The sequence below is a fragment of the Symphalangus syndactylus genome, chromosome 12 (assembly GCF_028878055.3).
Source record: "Symphalangus syndactylus isolate Jambi chromosome 12, NHGRI_mSymSyn1-v2.1_pri, whole genome shotgun sequence".
In the NCBI taxonomy this organism is placed as follows: Eukaryota; Metazoa; Chordata; class Mammalia; order Primates; family Hylobatidae; genus Symphalangus; species Symphalangus syndactylus.
The window spans coordinates 59,330,224-59,341,549 of record NC_072441.2 but is presented as its reverse complement, the minus strand read 5'-3'; positions in this window follow the sequence as shown (position 1 = coordinate 59,341,549).

Here is an 11,326-nt window from a genome sequence, read left to right as displayed (position 1 = left end):
AGGAAGACAGTCAGATGAAGGGTGAATTCTCTTTCACTTCTTTAGTTGAGGCATCTACCTTCCCCTTCCCTCAAATACAGGAGCTACCAGTTAGGTGTCAGGGACTTACACCAGCCAGGTCCCCACCTTTGGCAGACTGTGGCCACAGACTGGAAGTTACATCATCAGCTCCTCTGCTTTGCAGGCCTTCAAACTCAAACTGAATTACACGTCTGGCTTTCCTGATTTTCCAGCTTGCAGACAGGGCACATTATAGGACTTTTTGGCCACCATAATCATGTGAGCCAATTCTCATAATAAATCTCCTCTTATAGATCTCTATATATCTTATACCAACAATTCTATGTCTTTGGAAAACTCTAAAACAAATAATTAAGAAGATAGGTAACATATACTGATAACTTATTATAAGCCAAACACTGTCCTAAGCATGGTAAAGATATCAATTCATTTAATCCTTCCATCTGTGAGTGACAGAAACTCAAAATTAACTGTGTGTTCTAACAAAAGAGCAGATGATTTCTCTCATATAAGAAAGCCAAATTTAAAAATCTTCTGTAATGGAAAAATGGTAGAATGAAGAGGTGAGTCAGTTCTCCTACAGATAAGAGATGAAATCTTGAAAAATATATATTATTACAAAACAACTGTGAAAAGACCTGGAAAAACATTAGAAAGAAGACAGAAACCAAAGTAGAGTTATTCTTGAAATATTTCAACTAGAAAAACAAAAACAAACAAAAACAAGGAGAACCTAGAAAAGATGTAAGTTGAAATGTGTGAATTTGATCCACTGTGTATCTTCTTCCTTTTTTTTTTTTTTGAGGTGGAGTCTCACTCTGTAGCCCAGGCTGGAGTGCAGTGGCGCGATCTCCGTTCACTGCAAGCTCCGCCTCCCAGGTTCACGCCATTCTCCTGCCTCAGCCTCCTAAGTAGCTGGGACTACAGTCGCCCGCCACCACGCCCGGCTAGTTTTTTGTATTTTTAGTAGAGACCAGTTTTTTTTTTTTCCTTTTTAATTGACCACATTCTCCAACTCATCTACAACTTGGTCAGCAGGAAGTTGAAGTCTTACAGGTTTAAGATATAGGAAGACAACACAAAAAGTTGACAAAGAAACAATAAATTGAGAGTGGATTTCCAGTAATCAAGAAAGCCTCAGAGATGGTGAGACACTAAATATGAGTAAAATCGGCTCTTTATTTTCATGGGTTTCAAATCCACAGACGTCACATTTCAATATTATTTGAAAAAATTAACTGTACAACAATGAAAAATAATGTTAACAACTGTTAACGTAGCATTAACATTGTATATGCTATAGTGAAAGAGATGATCTGGTGATTATTTAAAGTATGTAAAGGATGTGCATAGGTTAAATGCAAATACTAAATAATTGTATGTAAGGGACTTGAATATATATGGATGTTTTTTCTTTATTTTTAGACAGGGTTTCCCTCTTGTTGCCCAGGGTGGAGTGCCATGGCATGATCTCAGCTCACTGCACCCTCTGCCTCCCGGGTTCAAACAATTCTCCTGCCTCAGCCTCCCGAGTACCTGCGATTACAGGCATGTGCCACCAAGCCCAGTTAATTTTCTATTTTTCAGTAGAGACGGGGTTTCTCCATGTTGCTCAGGCTGGTCTCGAACTCCCCACCTCAGGTGATCCACCCACCTCGACCTCCCAAAGTGCTAAGATTACAGGTGTGAGCCACCACACCCTGCCCATATGTGGATTTTTATATCCTCAGGGGTCCTGGAATCAAACCACATGGATATTGAGGGATCATTGTATATACTCTCTTCAAATCCTTGGCAGACCCTATTTTATGCAAGCCTATGGGAAATGCCAAGGAACCAGGCTAAATAAAATAAATCAGCAGCTGAAACTGTAAGACTTGAGTAAAGATATCAGCTACTGTACACGCAGTAGAATGGAGTTTGTAGTTTAAATCTGTACAAATTAGTTGCTACTAGAATTAAAACAAGAGCAGCAGCAGCCAACAGCAAAAAACCCTAATACTCCTCTAAAGAAGGCATCTTAGTAACAGTGATTTTTCCTGCCATGTGCCATATATTATATAATATCTTATTTACTTTTTCTTTTGAGAGTACTTTTCATTCAAAAAAATAGAAAAGATTTCTAGAATTAAAGAAATTTAATACGAGGTTGCAAGCAGAATGTAGTCTCTGGACATTGACTTTGATAACATTAATAATTTAAATGTTGTAAGGGACTGAGTTTGTTGCTTAATAATACAGGCACTTTTTGGCCTACATTCTTGTTCTCCTGTATTTTCTTATTTGTTCGGGAGAGAACAGGATTTAGTAGTAAAAATGGACTTTGTGAGCATATGTGTAGCATTATAAACATTTAAATAGGAACATGTTTCTAAGTTATTATTTCTTGAATTTTATAATTGTTTTTATGTGAATCATTACATAATTTTAATATATTTTTGAGTCACATATACTAGATGTAGAAGAATGTCATATATCTATTCTTCTCCTGACATTGTTTCCAGTATATCTACTGGCCTATAAAACATGTTAGACATTTAATGGGTTATCCCAAAGTTAACATGTTCAAAATAAAACTTTTACTTCCTCTCCACTAAAAGTTTCCTCTACCTCAGGCTTCCCCATCACAATTCATAGCACCACAATTTACTCAGAAATTCTTTCCCAAATTCTGTGATCCTTGATTCCCCTTTTTCTTTCCAATGCCACTCCCAATCCATCCTCTCCTCACCACCTCCTTCATTATCCCCATAGGCCAAGTCATTAACCTCTGTCTCTGGGCTTACTGTATTAGATTTCAGTAGACCCCCTGCTTTCACTATTACTCTTCTATAAGACCCAAGAGTGACCTTTGTGAAAGAATGAATTGCCTTAATCACTGTGCTTAAAACTCACCAATGCCTTCCAATTACAATTAGACTAGATTCCGTATGTATTAGCATTACTTACTTTTTGTTTTGTTTTGTGTTTGGGCCCTGCTACTTCTTTCCTTATCTCTTTTCTTTCTCTGTTTTAGTCTCATTTTATTTTAGACACACTGATCTTTTTATTTTTTTCAAACAAGCTAATTTTTTTTCCCCCTCATTTCAGGGCCATTGCATTAAGCATTGCGTCTGCTGGGACGTAGTATTCTAAGATCTTTGCATGTTTGTTTGTTTGTTTTTTTTTTTTTTTTTTTTTAAGAGAGTCTCGCTCTGTCACCAGGCTGGAGTTCAGTGGCATGATCTCGGCTTACTGCAACCTCTGATTCATTCTTTTTAATCATCCATGTCTCTGCCTAGACATGGCTTCTTCTGAGATGACCTATAAACCTATTCTCTAAAAGGCACCTTAGCAGACTCACTTTTTATTACTGTCTAAAATAACATCCTATTAGCTTTAATTTTCTTATTTTCAGTGGCTGGTTATATTTTCCAAAGATGGTCCTAACAATATTTTCTGTTTCACACACTCTTCTCTACAGGCCACTCCCCATCAAGAAGCACAGTCTAGTTTTCCTCCTTTTGAATCTAGGCAGCTCATGGCTGCTTCAACTAATACAGTAAGGTGCAAGCAATGCTGTGTGGCTTCTGAGGCTAGGTTATAAAAAGACTGGCAACTTTTTTTGGTTCTCCTTGAAGGTTCACTGTAGGAACGCTTTATCTCATAATCCAGCTTAAGTGCTGTGAGAAGCCCAGGCCACGTGGCGAGGCCATACACAGGGGCTTTGCTGGCCAGTCCCAGCTGAGCTTAGCCTTCGGGTCATTCCAGCTGATCCGAAGGATCCTCTAGTCCAAATGATTCCAGACTACAGCTCTAGAGTGTTCTCAGATAAGTCCCCAGACACTGGGCACCTGAGATAAGCCATCCTCTCTGCCTGATCCAAATTCTCACCTATAGAATCTGCAAGGACAATAAAATGGTTGTTGTTTTACACCACTACCTTTTGGAGCACTTGGCCATATGACAATGGGTTACCGGAATATTGTCTTTCTAACACATTGCAAGTTCCATGATAGTTGAAGGTTTTATTTTTGACAAAAAAGTGCTTAATAAATTTTTAATTGAAACAATAACATATATGGAGAGTTGTTGGCTTGTTGTGTTAATTCCACTTGTAGTATCTTATTATACTTATTACTTATTGCACTCTTTGTATTTATTTCTCTATTTCCTATCTTAAATCCTACAAAAAAAGACTTAAAGCTAAATCTCATTGTATGTATACTACTAAATATTTCTTTATTTTTTATATAGTAGGGAATTTTTTATATCACATATAGTACAAATACTTAAGATTACAATATGTTCGTCTTTTAACTTTATGGTTTTTTTATGACACACCTTTTTTTTTGTTTTCAAGTTTATTAAATATTTTCTCTGTGGAAACTGCCTTTGATATTTTTCTTTGAAAAATTTTCCTCAATCCGAAGTAGTTAGCTATTATTTTATTTAGTAGGTTATGGTTTTATGTTTTTTATTTATAGTCAAAATTTTAATCCAACTGGAATTAATTTTGGTGTACAGTTTGTTATAATGCTCTAACTTAATTATTATTTTCTCAGTGGTTAACTATGTTTTTCAATAACGTTTATTAAATAGTGCATTCTTTATTCCTAACTTGAAATTATTTTTCTAAAATTTCTAATTAGAAATAATTTTTCTAAAATTTACCAAATACCTTGTATTAGTCAGGGTTCTTTAGAGGGACACAACTAATAGGAGATATATATGTATATATATTTTATATATATATTATATATAATTATATATATAATATATAATATATAATATATATAATTATATATAATATACATACACACATATATATAGATATATCTATATTACATATATATATATGTATATGGAAGTTTATTAAGTAATATTAACTCACAGGATCACAAGGTCCCATGATAGGCTATCTGCACACTGAGGAGTAAGGAAGCAAGTCCAAGTCTCAAAGCTTAAGAATTTGGAGTCCAATATTCTAAGACAGGAGGCATCCAGCACAGGATAATGATGTAGGCTGGGAGGCTAAGCCAGTCTAGCCTTTTCACATTTTTCTGCTGCTTTATATTCTGGCCACACTGGCAACTAATTAGATTATGCCCACCCAAGTTAAGATTAAGTCTGCCTCTCCCAGCCCACTGACTCTAATGTTATTCTCCGTTGGCAACACCCTCACAGACATACCCAGGAACAATAATTTGCATTCTTCAATCCAGTCAAGTTGACACTCAGTATTAACCATCACATACCTATATAAAATTGGTTCTGCTACTGGAATTTTAATTTCCTTAGTGTGCATTTGTATTCTTTTATCTTAATTTACTTAATTGAGTTCTATGTATTATAAAATACTAATTCGATTGAACATACAGACCCAAAAGAAATTTAAAAATCACAAAATTAACTATTTTGTACTCTTACAACTGCCTTACTTAAGGGAAGAAAAAATGAAAATACAAAGTCCTACTGAAGATATATTACATTATTTCCACTGTACTCTTGAAACTTGAGTACCAATTGATTTTTTTCCAAAACACCTTTTACTGTTGAAATTTGGGAAGAAGAAAGGTCAATGCTATCAATGAAGTCTTCTAGATTTTGAGTAAGAGAGAGTAAATTTTTTAGTAAAGTGATGCAATCATGTTTAATAACACACATTGTGATTTTGAATATAATATATTAAAATTCACATTAAAATGTATTGAAATTACATTGATTTTGAATTTGTGTATTAAAATGTATTCAGAAGCAGAATATGGCATTGGCTATAAAATGAAGTAACAAATTCTATATCTGAAGTCTGGATGTCATGGGAACCATAGAATTTCTATTTAAAAGTTATTAATGATAACTTTTAACATATGCCATTATTCTATGAATTCACTGGACAGATTTTTCACAGATGTAACAAATTTATTACTATAATTTTGCAGATGAAATAAACTATCTAAGACAGCAAGGTATTTATCTTCATTGTATAAGATAAAAGAAAAAATATAGACATAGATCAGGTGTTTAAATATGCAGCAAAGACAATTATTTTTCTCACTCTATGTTTGTTTTTGGCCTAGGTTAGATTTTAGCTGAGGATCATGTGGCAAGGCCCTCAGCGTGCTACCGAAATCCCACCTCAGCATTCACATATATTTGCCTTTTCTGAAGGCAAAGGAGCACATATATCCTGTGGTTAAGGCAGCAGAGAAATGGACACTAATATGATTTGGTTGTGTTCCCACCCAAATCTCGAATTGTAGCTCCCATAAGTCCCACATGTCATGTGAGGGAGCCGGTAGGAGGTAACTGAATCAGGGGGGTGGGTCTTTCTTGTGGCTGGTTTCATGATAGTGAATAAGTCTCATGAGATTTGATGGTTTTATAAAGGGGAGTTTTTATGCACATGCTCTTTTTCTTGTCCACCACCATGTAAGACATGCCTTTTTCCCTTTTCATCTTCCACCATGATTGTGAGGCTTCCCCAGCCATGTGGAATTGTGAGTCCATAAAGCCTGTTTTTCTTTATAAATTACGCAGTCTTTGGTATGACCTTATTAGCAGCACGACAAAGACTAATACAGATATTTAACATCTTTGGAAGTCTTCCTAAACTGATTTGTAGGACTCAATAGATACTTGCTTTGGCTTCTTGTATTTTAAAGGAAAAATTATAAATTTTAAATTTAATTCTCGATAGTTATTCAGAACAGTTCAATTATTGACACACAAATGAAGCCACATGTGTACACATCATATAAACTACTGAAAACTAAATTACAGACATGTATTATCAGTCAGAGATAATAGATATATTGTAAACACTGGAGTAATGATAAGAATAACAAGAAAAGAAAATAAAGAGATAAGATAGTGAAGCAATATCTTTAAAGAGTTAAAAGAAGTTACATTATTTTTCATGACTTATTTATTTTTCATTATCATGGTAGTTGTCTGAGACATTCACACAGATATTTTGTTCAAGTTGTCTTTACTGAAAAGGTCAGAAAATGTTACCTAGCCTACCAAGATTAAAAGCAGAATCCATTTGAATGTTCTTAAAACAATTTAATTGATATTTAAATTTTACTACATTCTAAGAAATGACAAGACAATTGAAATGAGACGATTTTTGAAGAGTGATTTAAAAAAATAATTTTGGAGAAAATGCATCACATATGTATTTTTGAATTGGTTCAGAATAAGTATGTTCCAAATATAGTAAAACATCTGTCTTCAGTGAAATCCATAGGTAAAGCAGAAAACAAACTAAATAAAACAATTTAATATAATGGACAAAAACAATGAGGGAAAATGATGAAGAAAAGAATCATGAAGACCTTGGAACATGAGAATTGTATCTGAGGATAGTTTTCTTCTAGGTGCCAATTAATAATGGTCAAGAACATATTAAAGCCTCAAGTTGGCCTGAATGTTAGCAAAAGTAGTTCATGTATGGGTATCTTGTAAGAACAATAAGTGGAAGAGAAGTGTAGGTAGAATAGTGTTGTCTTCTGGTCAGCAGATTGTTCTAAACTAGTTGGTTCACGCCTAGTTACAGTGGAGCTCAGATAATATTCAGAAACATAGCAAAAAGAATCACCCCTCAAGAAACAGAAAAGCTAGCAAAATCTGGGGAAGAATTTGTTCCTCTTACATGTGGGACTGGAGAAAGAAGTTGCAATTAAATCATGAATTGGGAAGGAAACCCAAGTATAGGTACAAGAAAAACATTTGGTGAAGAAAGGAAGGCTGTACATTTTGCAAAATAAGCAGTTCACTGAGGAGATGACCCCAAATTCCCGCATAGCAGATCTAAAGGTTGCATGACTACTGTTACTTCCTACTTACATGTTTGGATAATTTTGTGATTGTTCTTTCAGGATTTGTTAGGATTGGCTCAGGTTCTGGAGGTGCTATGTTGGCAGGTGATGGTCTTCTTAACTGCCGGCGAGCAAACTAGGTGGATAGGAAATGCTGTATCTCCTTACTCCATAAACAAGCAAAAATCTCAAGACTATAAGGGTTTATTTTAGAGCATGAGGTTCATCCTTCCACTTAATTTCTTTTTACTGTTTTAAAATTGTGTTTATATTTTTCAATATATATTTCATCTTAATATTTGATGAATTATGTATGATAAATTCTTTCTGTGATAGCAGCATACTAGATATTGAATCTAAGCTAAATTAAATTTAAAATAATTAATGAGGAAATGGCATAAAAACTGTCCTTCAAAAAGAGAATAAATACTTCAAAAATGAATTTATTTTGATTTCTTAAGGGAAATAGCCCATGTCTTTTTCTTTTAAAATGTCCACTGAAAGATTTATAACTAATAGATTTGAAATGCAAGTCTGAATCATGTGACTCCCTACTCACATGATAGTGGAGTAGAATGAATACTAATGGTCAGTTTTATGAGAAAAGATACAACTCACACAACCTTATGACAGAAATATTTACCTTCTCCTTATATCTATGCCAGTATAAAACAAACTTCCACTGTCATTTCACAATGAAAAGTGAACTTAGTATCTTCACATTTGTTAGGTGAAAGTTTATATCTAGTACTTGCTTCCATGTATTAAGACTCTCCAGACTGTTTTTAATTCTTTCTGATTCGAGTCCTTAATCACCAAGTTTCCCAGACCCTTACATCTTGTTCACCCACTGTTTGAAAATATAACTCATGCAAAAGTCTTTTAAATTAGATATACTTTCCATCAGGTTGTCTTGAAAATATTTATCTCCAGTGGCACCTTGTTTAGTGAGCATCTTATAAATCAAATATTTTTGCTTTCTCCTTTGACTTAAGGATACAAAACCATGTCTGTTATTTAAAGACTGAGCTATTTGGTGGAGGCAAAGGGGAGAAATCGAATTTGTTTTTATATTAAATCTTTCTGATTAACTTATCACCAAACTAACTTGAGATTTATTTTTACTTCAAGTTCCCTGTAACTTGGAATTAACTTCTATTAATTTGGATCTGTATGAAATAGCAACTAACATTTCTTGAAAATTTACCCTGTAAGTGCTCAGCTCTGAGTTAAGTCCTGGATATTGTTTTTATTAAGTCTTGCAACATTCATCATGAAATAGGTATAAAGATATTCATTTTTACAAATTAGAAAAACTTACGCATTTACTTCTGATCTTTAAAATATTCAGAAGTAAACCTAGAAGAATTTTTCTCCTAATGTAATTAGGTTTAAAAATTTTTTCTTTAAATAGGCACAAAAAGAGACAACAAGAAATTATTATTAAAATAATTTTCAGTACACTAAATATTACTGGAATAAACTAAGGCATAACATATTACGTAAAAAAGATAAATCCCAGCTGAGAACATATTTACAACATCTGAAATATGTAAAAGCCTAATATTGAGAATTCAAAAGAAGCTTCTAGAAACCAATAATAGATATTCCAATGTAATGATGGGCAAAGAATTTTATCAGACAGTATACAAAGAAAGAAGCCAGCATAATAATCAGATATATAAAAAGTTGTTCAAGTTTACTGGTAATTAGGAAAAGCAATAAACAAAAAATAAGATACCATTTTATAACTATCAGGCTGATGAAATTAATTTAAATGTGATAAATCAATGCATTGATAAGTATAGTTTGAAGCGCAATTTGAAACTATCTATTCAATTTAAAGATGCATATCCCAAATATACATTTTGAATATATTCAGTGATGGATCCAATCCACTTCTTTTTTTTTTTTTTTTTTTTTTTTTTTTTTTGAGACGGAGTCTCGCTCTGTCGCCCAGGCTGGAGTGCAGTGGCGCGATCTCGGCTCACTGCAAGCTCCGCCTCCCGGGTTCACGCCATTCTCCTGCCTCAGCCTCTCCGAGTAGCTGGGACTACAGGCGCCCGCCACCACGCCCGGCTAATTTTTTTGTATTTTTAGTAGAGACGGGGTTTCACCGTGGTCTCGATCTCCTGACCTCGTGATCCGTCCACCTCGGCCTCCCAAAGTTCTGGGATTACAAGCATGAGCCACCGCGCCCGGCCCCAATCCACTTCTATGTGTTCATTATAGGAAAATTATTTCACATCTACAAAAGAAGTACATAGAAGTTTGCTGGAGCACTTTTCTATTAAAAAAACAAAACAAAACAAAACAAAAAACTAGAAACAATCAAAAAGCCCACTAGCTGCAGAACATATAAACTGATGTATTTACAAAAACTATTTACAATGGATAAACATAGATTAACTAAATCTGCATATTCATATATGAATGAATTTTCAAAAATGTAACGATAAGGGAAAATCTGCAACTTGATATTATTTATTTAATTTTGAAACTGAAAGCTGTATTATATACACTGTCTAGAGGCAAAAACATGTAGAAAGGGTATAAAATCGTGCCTGACAATTAAAGTAGATAAGTTAATGCTAACTATGGAACAAACACTAAAGAAGTTTATTTGTTGTTCTGAGTAAGCCCCAAATAACTGCTCATATATGGTATTTTACTCAGAGTGAAAATAAAGTGGAGAAGCCTGATATTGCTTTAAATTGGAAATCAATAGTCGTAACACTTGATACTTACGTAACATTTGCTATGTGCCAGACATTTTTCTAAGTATTTTACGTGTTTTAGTTTATTTATTTCTCCTACAGGTACTATCATTAAGAAGCCCATTTCCTAGATGAGGGAAAAAAAAACCACAGGGAGATTAAATAATGTGTTCAAGGTAACTCAGCTAGCAGGTTTGAGGCCTAGGATGCTAACTCAAGTCTGCCTATAGTCTGTGTGCCCAACCATTAAGGTATCCTGTTTCCTGCTAATACATTCACTACTCATTGTGATTCGAATTCAATAATAACAGAGAAACATTGCCTGGATAGGGAATTCCTCAGACAATCCAAAATCACATTTTAGCCTTTTCCCCCATAAAATTTATTGAAATTCTCCCTTCCCAACAGCAATGAAGATATGAAAAGCATCAGGACAAACCTGGTAAATAGTCAAAGAGAAAGACAGGAGACAAAAAAATTAAAAAAAATGTATACTGAATAATTAAAAGCAGCTTAGTTTAATTTAATGGAAGCATAGATTTGTTGATGGTTTTATTGTGCATCAAACATTCAATACTATTAGACACTCAGGTTAAAGAAAATGTTAGATAAAAGTTTTATTCATTATTCTACTTTGGTTAGCCCTTTTTTCTTTCAGGAGAGACATTTTAATGGCTTAGGATTTGCTGAGAAGCAACTAAAATTTTGAATTAAATGCAATCACACAGAAGAAAAATATCTACCTACATAATTAGATCTACTGAGACTTAAATTCCTTTGGATGTT